Source organism: Orcinus orca, chromosome 4 (genome assembly GCF_937001465.1).
Source record: "Orcinus orca chromosome 4, mOrcOrc1.1, whole genome shotgun sequence".
Taxonomy (NCBI): domain Eukaryota; kingdom Metazoa; phylum Chordata; class Mammalia; order Artiodactyla; family Delphinidae; genus Orcinus; species Orcinus orca.
In genome coordinates, this window is record NC_064562.1 from 147,954,195 (window position 1) to 147,973,795 (window position 19,601).

The following is a 19,601-nucleotide window of genomic DNA, read 5'->3' on the forward strand; positions in this document are numbered from 1 at the left end:
GCAGGCCTTTAAACTATCAGAAAAAAATAAACAGAAAAATGAACTTTCAAAAAGTATGCAGATTATTCAAATTTTGAGCTCTACCCTACATCATACACCAGGGTACATTTCAAATATATTAAAGGAGCAAAAATTTAAAATGAGGTAAGAATATACAATGGAGAAAAGACAGCCTCTTCAATAAGTGGTGCTGGGAAAACTGGACAGCTACACGTAAAAGAATGAAATTAGAACACACCCTAACACCATACACAAAAATAAACTCAAAATGGATTAAAGACCTGAATGTAAGGCCAGAAACTATAAAACTTTTAGAGGAAAACACAGGCAGAACACTCTTTGACATAAATCACAGCAGGATCTTTTTTGACCCACCTCCGAGAGTAATAAAAATGAACAAATGGAATCTAATTCAACTTAAAAGCTTTTGCACAGCAAAGGAAACCATAAACAAGATGAAAAGACATCCCTCAGAATGGGAGAAAATATTTGCAAATGAAGCAACTGAAAAAGGATTAATCTCCAAAATACACAAACAACTCATGCAGTTCAATACCAAAAAAACAAACAACCCAATCAAAAACTGGGTGGAAGACCTAAATAGATATTTCTTCAAAGAAGACATACAGATGGATAACAAACACATGAAAAGATGTTCAACATCACTAATTATTAGAGAAATGCAAATCAAAACTACAATGAGATACCACCTCACACCAGTCAGAATGGCCGTTATTAAAAAAATCTACAAACAATAAATGCTGGAGAGGGTGTGGAGAAAAGGGAACCCTCTTGTACTGTTGGTGGGAATGTAAATTGGTACAGCCACTATAGAGAACAGTATGGAGGTTCCTTAAAAAACGAAAAATAGAATTACCATATGACCCAGCAATCCCACTACTGGGCATATACCCTGAGAAAACCATAATTCAAAAAGACACATGCACCCCAGTGTTCATTGCAGCACTCTTTACAATAGCTAGAACATGGAAGCAACCTAAATGTCTATCAACAGAGGAATGGATAAAGAAGATGTGGTACATATATACAATGGAATATTACTCAGCCATTAAAAGGAATGAAATTGGGTCAACTGTAGAGACATAGATGGACCTAGAGACTGTCATACAGAGTGAAGCAAGTCCAAAAGAGAAAAACAAATATCACATATTAATGCATATATGTGGAATCTAGAAAAATGGTATTGATGATCTTATCTGAAATACAGAAATAGAGACACAGACGTAAAGAACAAAATGTATGGACGCCAAGAGGTAAAGGTGGGGGAGTGGGATGAATTGAGAGATTGGGATTGACATATATATAGTATTGATACTATGTATACAGTAGTTAACTAATGAGAACCCAGTGTATAGCTCAGGGAACTCTACTCAGTGCTCTGTGGTGACCTAAATGGGAAGGAAATCCAAAAAAGAGGGGATAGATGCATACATATACTTTATCCACTTTGCTGTACAGTAGAAACTAACACAACATTGTAAAGCAACTATACCCCAATAAAAATTAATTTTTTAAAAATAAAATAAATAAATTTTAAAAATTAAAGTTTTAAAAATTAAAGAAACAAATGCTAAATTAAACAACAGGAAATATAAATTATAATATGCAGGTATCTGGTCTTCAGACAGAAAGGGGCTTTCAAAATTGGATATAAATGAAAATATACCATCAAATAATAATTGATAGAAATCAACATGCAAAGCTTTCAATGTGAATTAAAAATTAACATAAGCATTAAAAAGCAAAAGGAGGGCTTTCCTGGTGGTGCAGTGGTTGAGAGTCCGCCTGCCGATGCAGGGGAAACGGGTTCGTGTTCTGGTCTGGGAAGACCCTGCATACCACGGAGCGGCTGGGCCCGTGAGCCATGCCCTCTGAGCCTGTGCGTCCAGAGCCTGTGCTCTGCAACAGGAGAGGCCACAGCAGTGAGAGGCCCACGTACCACAGAAAAAAAAAAAAGAGTTAAAAGAGCTAAAAAATGGGAACCTGGCCACAGATGGGCCCACCCCCAACATCATAAAATTTACTACAAGGAACTCAACAAGGTTCTTAGAGAAAATATTTAGAGAAAAATCCCCTTGGGCTTCTGGCAGGGGCAGGGGAAAAGGAACCATTTTTAAATACTCCAGAGCACTCTGTTTTCAAGAAGGCCTGCCCTCTGGGGAAACTAGTTAACTACCTAAGAAAGAGAGAAAGGAACAGAAAAAAACAATAATGACTGAGAATTTCCCCAAATTAATGTCAGACACCAAACCACAGATCCAGGAATATCAGAGAAAACCAAGCAGGATAAATGGCAAGAAAGCCCTTAAGCTAGACATATCTTTTTCAAACTACAGAAAACTAAAGGGAAAGAAAAAAATCCTGAAAGAAGCAAGAGGGGGGTAAAAAACCCATCTTACCCACAGAGGAACAAAGATAAAAACTGCCTTCAACTTCTCCTCAGAAACCATGCAAGCAAGAAGAAAGCAGAGTGAAATATTTAAAACGTTGAGAGATTTCTACATATATCATGTAAATTCTCGGATCTTTAGTCCCACTAATGGTAGCTGGGGTAAAACTATTTCTAACCGTCTTCGTCACCTTCTGTCCTCTTCTCCCTGCCCTTTCTCTCACTTCCACCCCAGGCACCAGGGGAAGGGGTTGGCGGACTCACACATTTGATGGAAGAAGGAGAGGCTGGGGAGGAGGTGCTAAGGACTAGCCACAGGGAGGGGCAAACTTCTGCTTCTGAGATACACATTCCTTTGTCATCTCAAGTCAGGGAGAAGAAGAAAAAGAGCAAGGATGGGGTGGGAAAGGCAATATTTTGAATCTCTATACAAAACTATAAAATTCATTTCTGCTTTGGAAGGGTGGAAAAGACATTTTACTTCTATCTGATAGAGAGCACGAACCTCCAAGAGGGTAAATATGGCATTGGAAATATTAAAGCGGAAGTTAATTTTGCAATTCCTCTTATTTTTGTAACAACAACAACAACAAAAGCTGAGCACGAGGAATTTGAAGACTTAAGAGAAGATTTATACCATTGTTGTACCATTGCTTTGATTTGTACCATTGGTTTGTACCAATGATTTGTACCACTGTTTCATTTCTGCCTGACTCTTAATACCCAGTGAATTAAAAGGCCAGTTTTAAATGCAAAACAAAAACAAAAATAAAACAAACAAACAAAAAATTGTTGAGAGAAAAAAAACCCCACCAACCTAGAAGTCTGTAACCTGTGAAATTATCCTTCAAAAGTGAAGGAGAGAAAAAAAAAAAGTGAAGGAGAAATAGACTTTCTCAAATAAATAAAACTTGAGGGAATTTGTTGCCAGGAGACATGTCTTGCAAATGATGTTTCTAAAAGTGTTTTGGCAGAGGAGATGAGGCTCAGAGGCTGCCCCAGCCCCTGCAGGAGAGTTCTGCCTGGGCTCGGGAACATCCTAGCCAGACTCATCTGAGCACAGAGCATCCTGGAGACAGTGAAGCCGTCAGTCACCAGGGAGGCCACCATTCTGAGGTGAAGAGTAGAAAGTGCTTAAAGTGGGGGTAGGGGAGCAGAGGACTTTACTTTCTGCAGCCTGGTGCTAGCCAAGCCCCCAAGATACTTCCTGACTAATCTCACCCCACCCCCATGCTAACTTCCTGCAGGTCCCTTAACACTGCCCTTCACTTTGGCTAAAGGGGCAGAAAGAATTCTTCCATTGAAAGGAAGAAGGCCCATCAAGGAGAGGTCATGTGTCTGGTTGTCTAGTCAGGTGACTGGCAGACAGCTAGGCCTCTGGAGCCTGATGGCCTGCACGATGGTTCTTTCTAGGCTGGATCCACTTCTAAGTCCCTCTGACCTCTGAAACTTAGGGCCAAGCCCCGCGCACAACGGGAGCCCAAGCATATGAGAACTAACGTGGGACCATTTCAGGATGACTTCCATCTTGACTTACACTTGAAAAAAATCTTCTAGCTTTAGCAAAATGGGCCCTCAGATTTTCTTGAGTCCTCTGAGCTGTTCCTACTAGCCACCAGCTGCCCCAGCTGCCCAGACCAAATCAAAGAAGACCTTGGCTAAACCCTATAAAAGGAATGTGGTGGTGGTAGATAACGTTCACACTCCATTTCTGCTGCCAGGCACTTCATATAAAGACTTGATGACATGTAATTTGGCTAGAGGAGTACTTTCAGATTTGTTGCATCAGACCAGTGTCCCAAAGGAAGTTGCTGATTATATCATCTTTGGCATAGTTATACAGGAAGTGAAAACAAGCAATGTGGCTAGAGAGGCTGCCCTTGGAGATGACCTCTCTGATACATCTCCTGTATACGCTGTCACCATGGCTTGCATTTTTGCTAACCAAACCAGGACCACAGGTGTTGGCTTGATTACTTCTGGCCAGTATGATGTGGTCATGGCAGGTGGTGTAGAGTTAATGTCCTATGTCCCTATTTGTAATTTGAGGAAACACATGCTTGATCTCAATAAGTCCAAGACTCTAGGTCAGTGACTATCTTTAATATCTAAATTCAGATTGAATTTCCTATCATCTGAGCACGACCATGTATCACTCTGAAGACTGACTTGCCTCTGCCATGCTGTTTCTCGACTGGAACAGGGTGAGTATGCACTGCACTTGCACAGTCTGGCCAAGAAGGCACAGGATGAAGGACTCCCTTCTGATGTTGTACATCTTCAAAGTACCAGGAGAAGATACAGTTACCAAAGATAGTGGCATTTGTCCTTCTTGAAGCAGATGGCCAAAATAAAACCTGCATTCATCAAGCCCTATGGCACAGTGACAGCTGCAAATTCTTCTTTTCTGACTGATGGCGCATCTGCAGTGCTGAGGAAAAGGCTCTGGCCTTGGGTTATAACCCGAAGGCATATTTGAGGGATTTTGTGCATTTGTCTCAGGATTCGAAAGATCAACTTTTACTCGAACCAACATATGCTACTCTAAAAGTGCTAGAAAAGGCAGGATTAACAATGAATGGTATTGATGCTTTGGAATTTCATGACGCTTTCTCAGGTCAGATTTTAGCTAATGGTAAAGCTATAGATTCTGATTAGTTTGTACAAAACTACATGTATTAAAAAAAAGTTGGGTTGCCTCCTTTGAAGAAGTTTAACAACTGGGGTGAGTCACTGTCCTTGGGACACCTGTATGGAGTCACTGGCTGCCAAAAAATTATGGAAGGAAGCAGGCCAGTATGGCTTAGTGGCTGTCTATGCAGGTGGAGTGAAGGGCCATGCTATGATAGATAACAGACCAGGAAAAAGTGACTTGGAGTTTCTGCGCAACACTCACACTAGACAAGGCCACTTCAGTACATTACTGAATGACATATATAGTTACTACTTCTCTTAGGAAAACACAATTTGTGACCTTCTGTTAAACCTTTGCAATTAAACCTTGCTAGTGTTCCGAGCTTTCCAAAAATCATGGTTTACTACTCTTTCAGGGACTTCTTAGTCACCATAATCTCACACAGTGCTATGTTTAAGCAATTGATTTTGGTCTCTATTTTCATTAAAGATTAAACAAGGGGTTGCAATTTGAGAAAGAGATTAGCTAGGGTTTGGAATCATCTTTGTAATATTGGCAAAAAATACTCATTCATGTTTGTGACCTAAAGATAAATGTTTTCCTATAAAATACAAATCAATGTGCCTCTATCTTTATGGAAAGATAATTCAGAATTTAAACATCACTTAAAACTTACAGTAAATATTGAGATATATAAATACCATATTTGTTAACTGGAGTTAACAAACTCCAGTTCTCTTAAACTGGAGAAGTATTGGGGGAAAAAGTTCTTTAAAGACAAGGAAAATAATAAAGATCAGAAATTCAGATCTACATAAAGAAAGGAAGAGCATAAAAGGAATAAGTGAAAATATAATAAAAACTTTTTTAAAATTCTTAGTTGACCTAAAAGATATTTGTTCAAAAAGTAATACCAACAATATATTTGATTATGTATCAAATTATGTAATTTGATTCAATATATTTGAAATATATTTGATTTGTATATTTCAAATATATATATGCTTATGTATGTTTATATATAAGAGAAAAGAATGATAGCAATGATACAAAGAATGAAAAGAAATAATTAGGATTATTGTGTTATTATTAGGTACTCACACTACCCATGAAGTGGTATACTGTCATTCAAAAAGGGACTTAAATTATATATGTAAATGCCTATTGCCACATTTATGGCAACCATAAAAATGATAAAAAGTAGATGTATAACTTATATGCTAAGCAAGGAGAAAAAATGGAATCATACAAAATGCTCATTTGAAACCACCAAAGGCATACAAAAAGTGAGAGGCAAAAATAGGAACAAAGAAGGAGAGCATTAAATAGAAAGCAGTAATAAAGATGGTAGATATGAGTCCAAATATATCAATGATCACTGTGAACATCAATGGTCCAAATACACCAATTAAAAGAAAAAAGATTGTCAGAGTGAACCACAAAATAAGACCCAATTATCTGATGTCTACAAGAAACTCATTTTAAATATAAAGACACATATAGATTTGAAGTAAATGGCTGGAGAAAAATATATCATAGTAATACTAATCAAAGAAAGCAGAAGTAGCTACATTAATTTCAGATGGAGTAGATTTCAAAGAAAGAAAATTATTAAGGATAAAGAAGGGCATTATGTAATGATAAAGGGGTTAATTTTCCAAGAAGACATTACAATCCTTAATATGTATATGTCTAACAACAGAGCATCAAATTATGAGAGGCAAAAACTGATGGAACTACAAGGAGAAATAGATGAATCCACTATCATGGTTGAAGACTTCAAATCCCTCTATCAGAAATGGACAGATTGAGCAGGCAGAATAGCAGTAAGGACATAGTTGAACAAAACATCACCATCAATCAACTGAATATAATTGACATTTATAGACTAAATCTTCCAACAACAGCAGCATACACATTTTTTTTGAACTCACACGGAACATTCCCCAGTACGGACCATATTCCTGGTCTAAACACATCTTAAAATTTTAAAAGAAGAGAAATCATATAATGTCTATTCTCAGATAACAATGAAATTTAACTGGAAGTCAATAATAGAAAGATAATTGGAAAATCCCAAAATATGTGGAGATCGAACAACACACTTCTTCTTTTTTTTTTTTTTGCGGTACATGGGCCTCTCACTGTTGTGGCCTCTCCCGTTGCAGAGCACAGGCTCCGGACGCACAGGCTCAGCGGCCATGGCTCACGGACCTAGCCACTCCGCGGCATGTGGGATCTTCCCGGACCGGGGCACAAACCCGTGTCCCCTGCATCGGCAGGTGGACTCTCAACCACTGCGCCACCAGGGAAGCCCCCAACACACTTCTTAATAAACATGAGTCTAAGAAGAGATCTGGAGAAAAATTTTAAATCACTTTTTCCTAAATTAAAATTAAAAAACAACTTATGAAAAATTGTGAGATGCAGCAAAAGCAGTACTTAGAGGGATTTTATAGCATCAAATGCATATACTATAAAAGAAGAAAGATTTAAAATCAGTAATCTAAGTTTCCATAGGAAGAACCTAAAAGGAGAATAGAAAACAAAATCCAAAGTAAGCAGAAGAAAAGAAATAGTAAGAATTAGAGCAGAAATCAATGGAATTTAAAACAAGAACTAAATAGGTTAGATCAACAAAACCAAAAGCTGTTTCTTTGAAAAGATAAGATAAATTGATAAATCTTTAGCCTAGTTGAGAAAAAAAGACAAGTCACAAATTACTAATATCAGAAATGAAAGAAGTAGCATCACTACAGACTCTATGGACATTAAAAGGATGATGAAGGAATACTATAAACAATTCCATGCCCACACATTTGATAACCTAGATTAAATGGGTCAGATCCTTTAAAGACATAATTTGCCAAAAATCACACAAAAGAGATATAGACAATCTAAATAGCCCTATACTTATTAAATAAATTGAATCGACAATTAATAACCTTCCAAAACAGGAAGTACCAGGCCCAAGTTGGCTCACTGGTGAATTATACCAAATCTCTAAGGAATAAATTGTACCAGTTATTTACAAGGTTTATCAGAGGATGGAAGCAGAGGAAATGCTTCCTAACTCATTCTATGTGGCCAGCTTCACCCTAATACTAAAATCAAACAAAGACATTACAAGAAAAGAAAACTATAGGCAAAAATCTCTCATGAGCATAGATGCAAAAATCCTCAACAAAATGTTAGCAAGTTGAATGCAACAATGTACAAAAAGAATTATACACTACAACCAAGTGGGATTTATTCCTGTTAGGCAAGGCAGGTTGAGCATTCAAAAATGAGTTAATGTAATCCATCAATAGGCTAAAAAAGCAAAATCACATGATATCAATAGATGCAGAAAAAGTATTTGATAAAATCCAGCCACCACTTATGATAAAAACTCTCAGTAAACCAGGAATAGAGCCAAACATTCTTAACTTTATAAAGAATATCTATAAAAATTCTACAGCTAACATCAAACTGAATGGTGAGAAACTTGAAGTTTTCCCATTAAGGTCAGAACAAGGCAAGGATGTCTCCTCTCATCACTCTTTTTCAGTACTGTACTAGAAGTTCTAGCTAGTGCAGTAAAACAAGAAAAGGAGGTAAAAGGTATATTGATTGGGAAGGAAGAGATATAATTATCTCTGTTTGTAGATGACATGATCATCTGTGTCAAAAATCTGAAAGAACTGACAAAACTAATAAGTGATTATAGCAAGGTTGGAGAATACAAAATTAATATATACAAATCAATTACTTTTATACAATTATATATCAGCAATGAAGAAGTAGAATTTGAAATTAAAAACACTCTACCATTTACATTAGTACTAAAAAAGTGAAATAGGTATGAATCTAACAAAATGTGTACAAGATCTATATAAGGAAAACTATAAAACACTGATGAACAAAATGAAAGAAAAACTAAATAAATGGAGAGATAGCTCATGGTCCTGTGTAGGAAAACAAAATTGTCAATATTGTTAAGATGTCGGTTTTCCCTATCTTGGTCTACAAATTTAATGCAATCCTAGTCAAAATACTAGCAAGTTATTTTTTGGATATGGACAAACTGATTCTATGGTTTATATGGAGAGGCAAAAGAACTAAAATAGCCAAGAAAATACTGAAGAACAAAGTTGGAAGACTGACACTGCCTGACTTCAAGACTTACTATACAACTACAGTAATCAAGAAAGCATGGAATCAGTGAAAGAATAGAAAATTGATCAGTGGAACAAAATAGAGAGCCTAGAAGGAGACATATAAATATAGTCAACTGATTTTTGACAAAGGAGTAAAAGCAATACTATGGAGCAAAGACAGTCTCTTCAACAAATGGTGCTGGAGCAACTGGACATCCACAGGCAAAAAAAAAAGAAAAAAAAGAGTTTAGACACAGAGCTTCCATCCTTCACAAAAATTAACTCAAAATGGATCAAAGATGTAGGTGTGAAACACAAAACTATACAACTCCTAGAAGATAATATAGGAGAAAACCTAGATTACCTTGGGTATGGCAAAGACTTTTTAGATACAACACAAAAGGCATGATCCATGAAAGGAATAACTTACAAATTGGATTTAATTAAATTTACAAACTTCTGTTCTATGAAAGACAATATCAAGAAAACAAGAAGACATAGACTGGGAGAAAATATTTGCAAAAAACACATCTGATAAAGGACTATTATCCAAAATATACAAAGAACTCTTAAACCTCAACAGCAAGGAACAAACAACCTGATTAACAAATGAGCCAGACTTTCGCATGCCTCACCAAAAAAAGATACACAGATGGCAAATAAGCACACAAAAGATGCTCCACATCATGTCATCAGGGAAATGAAAATGAAAACAAGGAGATACCCCTACAAACCTCTTAGAATACTCAAAATCCAAAACACTGACAATCCCAAATGCTGGTGATGATGTGGAGCAACGTGAACTCTGATCCCTGCTGATGGTTTCTTACAAAAGTAAATATACTCTTACTTTATGATTCAACAATCATGTTTCTTGGTATTTTACCCAAAAGATTTGAAAACTTATTATGTCCAAACACAAAAACCTGCACATGGATGTTTATAGTAGCTTTATGCATAATTGTCAAAAGTTTGAAGTAACGAAGATGTCCTTTATTAGGCGAGTAAGTAAGTAAACTGTGTTACATCCAGACAATGGAATACTATTCAGCGCTAAAAATAAATGCACTATCAAGCCATGAAAAGACATGGAGGAACCTTAAATGCATATTACTAAGGGAAAGAAGCCAATCTTAAAAGGCTATGGACTGTATAATTCCAACTCTATAATATTCCAGAAAAGGCAAAACAATGTAGACAGTAAAAAGATCAGGGGTTGCAGGGGTGTGTGTGGGAGGGAGGAATGAATTGATGGAGCAGAGAGAATTTCAGGACAGTGAAAACACTCTGTATCATACCATAATGATGAATGCATGTCATTATACATTTCTCCAGACCTATAGAACTTACAGCACCAAGAGTGAACCATAATATAAATTATGGACTTTGGGTGATTGTGATGTATCAATGTAGGTTCACCAATTCTAACACATGTACCTCTCTGATGGGGGATGTTGATAACTGGGGGAGGCTGTGCATGTGTGGAGGCCGGGGGTATATGGGAAATCTCTGTACCTTCCCCTCAATTTGTGAACCTAGTACACAAATTTTATTTTATCTAAAAAATAAAGTCTTAATAAAACAACACCACCAAATTTTTAATCACATATTTAAGAGAGAAGGAAAAGTAGGTTTGTTTAAGAGGTGAAGAGGAGAAATAACCCTCAAGCTGGGCATGTAGAATCATATAATATAAAGATGGGAAGAAAGAGATAAGCAAGAGTGAATTGCTAGAGTTAGCTTGAAAGTGAAAGAGGCAGTAACCAAAAGACTTCCCACGTTTCTAAAGATGCCATTTGATTGCCAGAGTCGCTGTTCTAACAAAATTATTTGGAAGCCCTCTAGACCCCTCTGAAGTTTGTCTTCCTTTTTGTCATAAGTCCTATCAATAGCCTCCAGAACAACATGTAGAGATTCATCAGTTTAATTCTTCAAATCTCTAATGTATCTTCTGGGAAAATGACACATCAATAGAATCCATTACTCCAATCAGTATTTCAGGAAGCCCTGAGAGCATATGCTTGCCAGTGACAATCTATGTTATCACTCCAAAGGAAAGGTGAACATTCCTTCCTAGCCTTTTTTAAAATGGATGTTAGATACTGCATGAGAAAATATCAAACCTATCCATTTCACTAATTTCACTGTTTCATTGAGGAAACTATTGGTTGTTCAATGAAAAAAGGAATGACACATTCATAGGAAAATGGTCATTTATAAATGGATATCTATCCGTCACATTACTGTAAAACAATTACTTGAGAAAAAGCATCCTCAGCAGAACAAAAGACTTGAGAAATAAGGTCTCCGTAATTGGTATCATGAACAATTATAGTCCTTACACACTCATTTTAATACTTCAACTTTTCAATGATAACAGTTCTAATGTCTAAATATGAGAAAAAAACATCACCAGCACCTGGTTGTATCCTCCTATCCCTTTCACACATTTAAATACTAAATTCCTAAAACATTTAAAAGAATATATTGTTTCACTTTCTTCTTCCACATTTATCTATTTAACCATCTGTTTACCTACCTGCCTTTCTACTGCCTACTTACCTACCTATTAGTTATCTATCTATCTTTCTATCTCAACAAGAGTTTCATATGGAATACCTTAATACAAATTATTCTTTGTTGATCATTTGTAAGATGCTGAAAACTTTGTGACCTTTTGTCAAACAGTTATTAACTCATTAGATTCCCATTGCCCAGTTATAACAACTGTATACTTTAGAAATAGATAAATAATAAGTAATTTTTATGATTTTGTATTTTTTGTTATTTAGGTACATTTAAGGTGTCACGAATATTTGGTAATATGATATTAAAACTGTTCTATACAGAAATTATCACTGCAGTATAAAACTAACATGTGTCTTCAATCTGTCTTATTGGGTAGTCTTTTTGGTTTGTGTTAATATAAATCTGGAGTCAAAAATTTATCCTTATTGAAACTCTATTTTCTTTAAGCTTATAGTCAAAATTATACTTATTTAAATGAATCTGCTATCATTTGAGCTGAATTAATTTTATTCTTAACAGGTTGAGAATATTTTTCTTTGTAAGCTAAACTCAGTTTGAGGCATTTGCACAATACCTTAACAATAAAGATGAAAAATCCTGAGGTAGACTTAGATCTGATAGCTTTATGTATTTAAGATTCTCTTTGTTATTTTTAATCCTCCTTGTATATATTCTCACAGAACGCAATTCAGTGTTTGAGACAAATTCAATTACTGAAATTTACAGTATATGAGAAACTTTAAACTATGTTTAAAGATACCATTGAGATGTGGGAAAAAATAAAGACTGCTATAGGAAACCATAACTAGGAGACTAAGATGAACATTTATCTACTCAAGGGGAAAAAATGCAATTCCTCTTGAGATTTGAAGAATTATTTGATATAATCTATACTGATTTTTCATACTACAAAATAAATAATTTTGGGGAAGTTAAAAATGTTAAAAGCATAATGAAATCTAAAATAAGAGGGGATATATGTATACGTGTAGCTGATTGACTTTGCTGTACAGTAGAAACTAATGCAACATTGTAAAGCAACTATACTCCAACAAAATTAATTTAAATAAATAAATGTTAAAAGCATAAAGAAGCTTAAAAATACCATTTTTTGCTTACAACTTATATCTGCAGTCACCATGTTTTGTAAATTGGTAATATATTTGTTTTCCACTACTCATATATTATTTCAGAAAGTTTCTATTTATTTATCAGAATTTTATAAATATAAGGATTGTTTACTATATCTATATCTGATGTTCTACCACCAAGAAGAGGAAATATGTAAATACAATAATATTCAGTGTATATTTTAAATCCCCTACCTCCATGTTCCCAGGTGACTGAAAAGAGGAAAGCATGGCACAGGAAAGCAAGAGGGGAAAAAGGCAACTTTAAAAAAATCTAGTGTTTCTTACAGGAAGAGAGGAAAAAGAATGGAGGGAGGTGAAAGGAAAACAGGGTCCTTTTTCAAAATGTTGCCATTGAGATAGGGAGAAGAGAAATGAGCAGATAAAGATAAATAGATAGATAATAGATAATGGATAGATAGATGGATATTAGATTGATGTTATCGGCTGAATTGTGTTCCCTCAAAATTCACATATCGAAGTCCTAACCAGAACCTCAGAATGTGATTGTACTCGAAGATGGGGTCTTTAAAGAGGTAATTAAGTTAAAATGAGATCATTAGTGTGGGCCTTGATCCAGTCTCACTGGTGACCTTATAAGAAGAGGACATTTGGACACACAAAGAGACAAAGGGTGCACTTACACAGACGGACAACCATCTACAACCATCCAGAGGCAGCAAGAGAGCGACCATCTACAAGCCAAGAAGAGAGGTCTCAGGAAAAACCAAACTTGCTGACACTTGGTAGACTTTCAGCCACCATAACTGTGAGAAAGTGCATTTCTGGGGACTTCCCTGGTGGTCCAGCAGTATAGAATCCTCTTTCCAATACAGGGGACGGGGGTTCAATCCCTGGTTGGGGAACTAAGATCCCACATGCCGTGGGGCAACAAAGCCCACACCACAACTACTGAGCTCGCACACCTCAATGAGAGAGCCCATGTGCCGCAAACTACAGAGCTCATGTGCTCTGGAGACTGCGCGCCACAACTAGAGAAGAGAAAACCTGTACGTCACAACTAGAGAGAAGGATGCACACAGCAACAGAGAGCCCGCGTGCTGCAAAGAGCACCGCAATGGAAAATCCCACATGCTGCAAGGAAGATCCCGCTGCCACAACAAAGACCTGACGCAGCCAAATAAATAAATAAATAAATATTAAATAAAGAAAAAGAAAAGCTCTTTACGAGCCTTAAAAAGAAAAACAAAGTGTATTTCTGTTGTTTAAACCACCCAATTTGTGGCTCAAACAAAACAAAACAATAAATGTTTTCCCTGTCCCCATTTGGGATTCTGTGAGGGACCGCCTTTTACAGTGTCTATATGCTAATCTGGAACAGGCCCAACAGACAAATATGCCACCAGGGATTATGCCCACAATTTCCCGAAGCTCCTACAACTTAGGTAATAGAGCATTTCCTGTGTGCTCCCTGGGGGAGACACAGAAAGAGTCCATGGACCTGCTCTTGTGAAGGTCCTTCACTGCAGTAGGAGTGTGAGGTGACCCTAAATGGAGGCTGTGGGATGGGATGACCTGACCCATAAGCACAATAGAGGCTGTGACTTGTCACAGAAAGACTGCAGTGCTAGCAAGAGGTGGCCAGCGCAAGTTGGCAGGAAACCTAGTATTTAATATGATGTATTGCCACAGAAACTACCAAAGACCCACAGGACAGGAAGAGGACAGACCCATGGATCTAAAGACACCTTCTCTTAGCAGTGGAGGCAGGTAAGCTTTTCTCTTAACAGAGGTACCAATCTGGGAAGAAGAAATCCTAATAAAACCTATATATTTACAAAATGCCAAAGAGAGTGTTTAAAATGAAAGGTCCACTGTCTGTGTAATGCCCACACTACCCTGGCCTAAGAGGACTCACGAATACTGATGGGTACCTTAATTTTTTGTTAAATCACTTATACAGGCAAGAAACCATAATCCCCTATCCACTCCCACTATCTGTGTATAAATATAAGATTCCACAGTAAGTACATGTTTCTCTTTTGCTGAACTCATAAAAGGTAACTGGATTAGGCTATTAGAAGTATTTAAGCTATTGAAGTTGCTGCTTCCAACAATATTTGAGTTGATATTAAAATAGCAGAACATATTTTATTATTTCATAAGAAAAGAAATGTGACAGGTGGCGAGGAAACTAGACTCTGGAAAGGTGACTAATTATTAGCCCCCATGCAATGGAGGGTCTACAGGAGCTTAAGCACAAGCAGTGTCAGTCATATCTTAGGAAATGGAGTGAATGTGTCTTTGGTAAGGAAGCATAAATAAAACTACAAAGAAATAGGAAATGAAAGAATGGAAAAGAAATATGGTGGGGGGAGAGTAAAGGGCAGAAAAATAAATAAACTCTAATGTTTAACCTCATTTAAATTGTATAATTTCATAGAGACACAGATGTAGAGAACAAACACATGGATACCAAGGGGGGAAAGGGGGGATAAACTGGGAGACTGGGATTGACATAGACACACTACTATGTATAAAATAGATAACTAATGAGAACATACTGTATAGCACAGGGAACTCTACCCAATACCCTGTGGTGACCTAAATGGGAAGGAAATCCAAAAAAGAGGGGGTACATGTATATGTATAGCTGATTCACTTTGCTGTACAGCAGAAATTAACACAACATTGTAAAGCAACTATACTCCAATAAAATTAATAAAAAAAATAAATTTTATAATTTCAAAATGTTTTCACTAAAACATATTTCTAAACTTTTGTTCCTCAAGGGTCTATGACAGGAGCTAGCAAATTATAACATGTGAGGAAATCCAAACTTTTGCAAGGCTAACCAAGAAAAAAGAGAGAAGAGACAAATTACTAATATCAGAGACATTTGTATTAAAAATTGAGAGAGATCCTACTCTAGTCATTCAAGATATACCCCACACAAGATCTCTCTTAGAGACAGATTCAAATGGGAAAAGGAAAACTTTAACTTTATATCCTATTTTCTAGTGTACCAGTGTCAGAGCTCTTCTCAAAACAACCTCTTTGATGAAATGCGGAAAGCAGAAATGTGACTTGGATATTATTGCTTAGTGCAGAAAATACAAGATTCGTAGCAGGCATGATATGAAAATTAGAAAGTAATTCTTCAAGCAGTGAAAGGAAACAGAGTAATCAGTAAACACTAGTGGCTGTCTACTTAATAAGGAGACTAGTTTTACCAGGTCTGAGCTAATTGCCATATTCTGGGTTTAAATTAATGAAGTTGTAACAAAATCATTTTTACACTAAGCAATCTTCTATGTCTTTACTGTGGGTGGGATATGAGACATACTTAGTAAGGTATTAAAACAGATTGTTTGAAAAATAGATTGAACAGATGGAATAACGAACCCAACAACTCAGCAGAGTTTATCCATTTTGAAATTTTATACCAATGCTGATTGTTGAGGTTTTATGAACTTTTTCCTAGATGATTATTATTTTTTTTTTTTTGCTGTGCGCGGCCCTCTCACTGCTGTGGCCTCTCCCGCTGCGGAGCACAGGCTCCGGACGCGCAGGCTCAGCGGCCATGGCTCATGAGCCCAGCTGCTCCGCAGCGTGTGGGATCCCCCCGGACCGGTGCACGAAGCCGCGTCCCCTGCATCGGCAGGTGGACTCCCAACCACTGCGCCACCAGGGAAGCCCTTTCCTAGGTTTTTAAACAGTATTTTAAAATACCTTTTTCAAAATAAATCATTCCTAATTAATTATAACAGAAATGATCAAGATAGGTAACTAATAAAAGCAATATTAAACTATCTTTTGAACTTGAATATAAATCGTTACATACCATAGTATTCTGTTTTATAATAACATTAAGATTACTTTTAGATAGTATACACAAATATATTGACGTGTACCAATCTATGATAAGTAATATGTCTACGATATACTTGATACAATACTATGAAAATCATTCTAAAAAAAATTACAAGGGGCTTCCCTGGTAGTGCAGTGGTTGAGAGTCCGCCTGCCGATACAGGGGACACGGGTTCGTGCCCCGGTCCGGAAGGATCCCACATGACGCGGAGCGGCTAGGCCCGTGAGCCATGGCCGCTGAGCCTGCGCGTCCGGAGCCTGTGCTCCGCAACGGGAAAAGGCCGCAACAGTGAGAGGCCCGCGTACCGCAAATAAATAAATAAATAACAATAAAATAATTATAACTATGATCCAAGAAAAATATCTGGAATTAAAAGAAGATTCATATCTACATACTGATAAAATTGACCTGAGGGGCTTCCCTGGTAGCACAGTGGTTGAGAGTCCGCCTGCCGATGCAGGGGACACGGGTTCGTGCCCCGGTCCGGGAAGATCCCACATGCCGTGGAGCGGCTGGGCCCGTGAGCCATGGCCGCTGAGCCTGTGCGTCCAGAGCCTGTGCTCTGCAACGGGGAGAGGCCACAACAGTGAGAGGCCCGCGTACCGCAAAAAAAAAAAAAAAAATTGACCTGAGAAAATTGACCTTCAATAATTAATTGCAAGACATACCCTAGTGATTTTTTTAGACTAAGAACAGAATTAAACTTGAAAGAAAAAAAAGAGAGAGAGAGAGAGAGAAAAAGTCCTTTAGACAGACCCCTAGGAAAAAGAGCAAATTTCATATGAACATGATTTCTCTTTGAGGAATCTGCTAAAGTATGAGCATCATCCAACACAGACATGACTAAGGAAATTTCAGCAAAAGAATGGATGGTGAGCATTTTATATCTATGCAAGTGTAGACTTATGACTGACATCAAAGTTGGAGGTAAAGAGGTAAGAATACAGTATACGTGTTCAGATAAAGTAGAGATAAAAGACCTAAAATACAGGAGAAAAAGAGGAGAAATAGGTGAAAACAGAATAAGTTCATTGCTGTATAGGTAACAGGAGGGAGTCAAAAGATACCATTTAAAAAGTACAAATCAGGTAGCATTAGGTTGAAAGTATGCAATTACTGATATTCAGCCATTTTGAAATAGCAATTCAACTCCTAGGCATGTACCCTACAGGAACAAATATTTATGTCCCCCAAAAGATATAGGTAGGAATGTACATAGAACTTTTACTCACAGTAGCATCAAACTGGGAATAACCTAAATGCCCATGAAGAGTATAATGGAAAAATAAATTGTGCTATATTCATATAGTGGTATAGTAGTAGGAATAAAAAACACACATTGTCTCAAGCTCTAAAATGTATGAATCTCATAGGCATTATGCTAAGCTGGAGAATACAGACACAAAAAAAGTATACACTGTATGACTGCATTTATTTGACGTTCAAAAGCACAAAAAATGAATCCATTGTGATAAAAATTAATATAGTGGCTACCTTTGCAGATTGACTTGGAGGCTTCAGGGGCTGGTGATGTGCCATGTGTTTAAGTAAGTAGTGATGATGCAGGGGAATATATTTATATAAATTCATCAAGTTGTACATTTAATTTTTGTACACTTTATATAAACTTTATGCATTTACCTAAAATTCTAAGAAAAAATTAAGCTAAGTAATTAAATACCATAAGGTAAATGGGTGACAAAAAATCATTCAGAACAATTTTTCTCCTACACTAAATGTGAAAAAGTTATGCAAAACTCATGTTTTTTAGTCATGATTTTATCTCAAAGCTGTTGTGGATTAATGAAATTGGTTCTAAAATGTCAGCATTTATTTTCAAAGATTTTTTTTGGTATGTTTTTTGTTGTTGTTGTCTATATGAGTCACCCAAAAGATATATTGATATTTTTATTATACTTGCCTAAAACATATTTGAAATTGGAGGAGTTACTCCAGAGGACAGCAAAGACTATTCAAGCATGACTTTATTCTACCTTTAGTGAAAATAACATTAAAATAAAGTCAGAATTACTAGAATATATAAAATCTGCAGGTAATTGAGATTAAACCCTAATCTAATTAAGATTATATTAGTTATTAAAATATGAAAACACTATACTGGGAACCAATAAATGAAAATATTTAGAAGATTTTATAAGCCTCAATATATTTGTTTGGTTAAAAGGCTATCCTCTACTGGTAAATTTTATGGTCTCAGTAATTAGATAGGGGAAATCCAAATATAATTTTTACATTCCTTTAAGTAAGCAGGTTCTGGAGCTAAATATCTAGGTCTGCTAGAACAATTTGGTACTAAGTAGTTACTCCTTTCTCAAAAGACTGACAGTACAATTGAGAGTAAAGGTCTCTTTTTGTTTCTGTATTATATGCTGGTTTAAAACACTTAAAAACAAGTTACATATCCAGTTTTATTTTTATTGATAAGCTATATGGCAGTCAGGTTAGTTAAAACATAAAGGATGTGTTGTGTGTATCTAATTTTTAAAAGATCTGGAAGAAAATCTAAGCACTTTATTTTGTTAACCATCTTGATAGAAAAGGTATGGAATGAAATCACAGTCTCTACTAAGAAAATTACTGTGCATGTCAAAGTTTATTTAATACAAAAGTCTATTTTGCCATTTTTCACTATTCTAGAATGTACCAGGAACGGGGAATGTCAGGATATACAATTAAATCTGTACTCAGAATACTGATCTTGAAAATAAGTGTATGTACAGTTTGAGAAATCAGTAGCTAAGTGAAAATGGAGAGGTAACTGATTACTTCAGCTCTCTGCAAGTTTTGTAAAGTAAAAAGAAAAGGTCTATGGAGAACAGTACAGAGGTTCCTTAAAAAACTGAAAATAGAGCTACCATATGATCCAGCAATCCCACTCCTGGGCATATATCCGGAGAATACC

At 36.4% G+C, this 19,601-nt stretch overlaps 1 pseudogene; it reads left to right on the top strand.

Annotated features, from left to right (window-relative positions):
* The first annotated feature begins 3,926 nt into the window (after positions 1-3,926).
* On the top strand, positions 3,927-5,366 carry LOC101285051 (trifunctional enzyme subunit beta, mitochondrial-like; annotated as a pseudogene).
* The last annotated feature ends 14,235 nt before the right edge of the window (positions 5,367-19,601 follow it).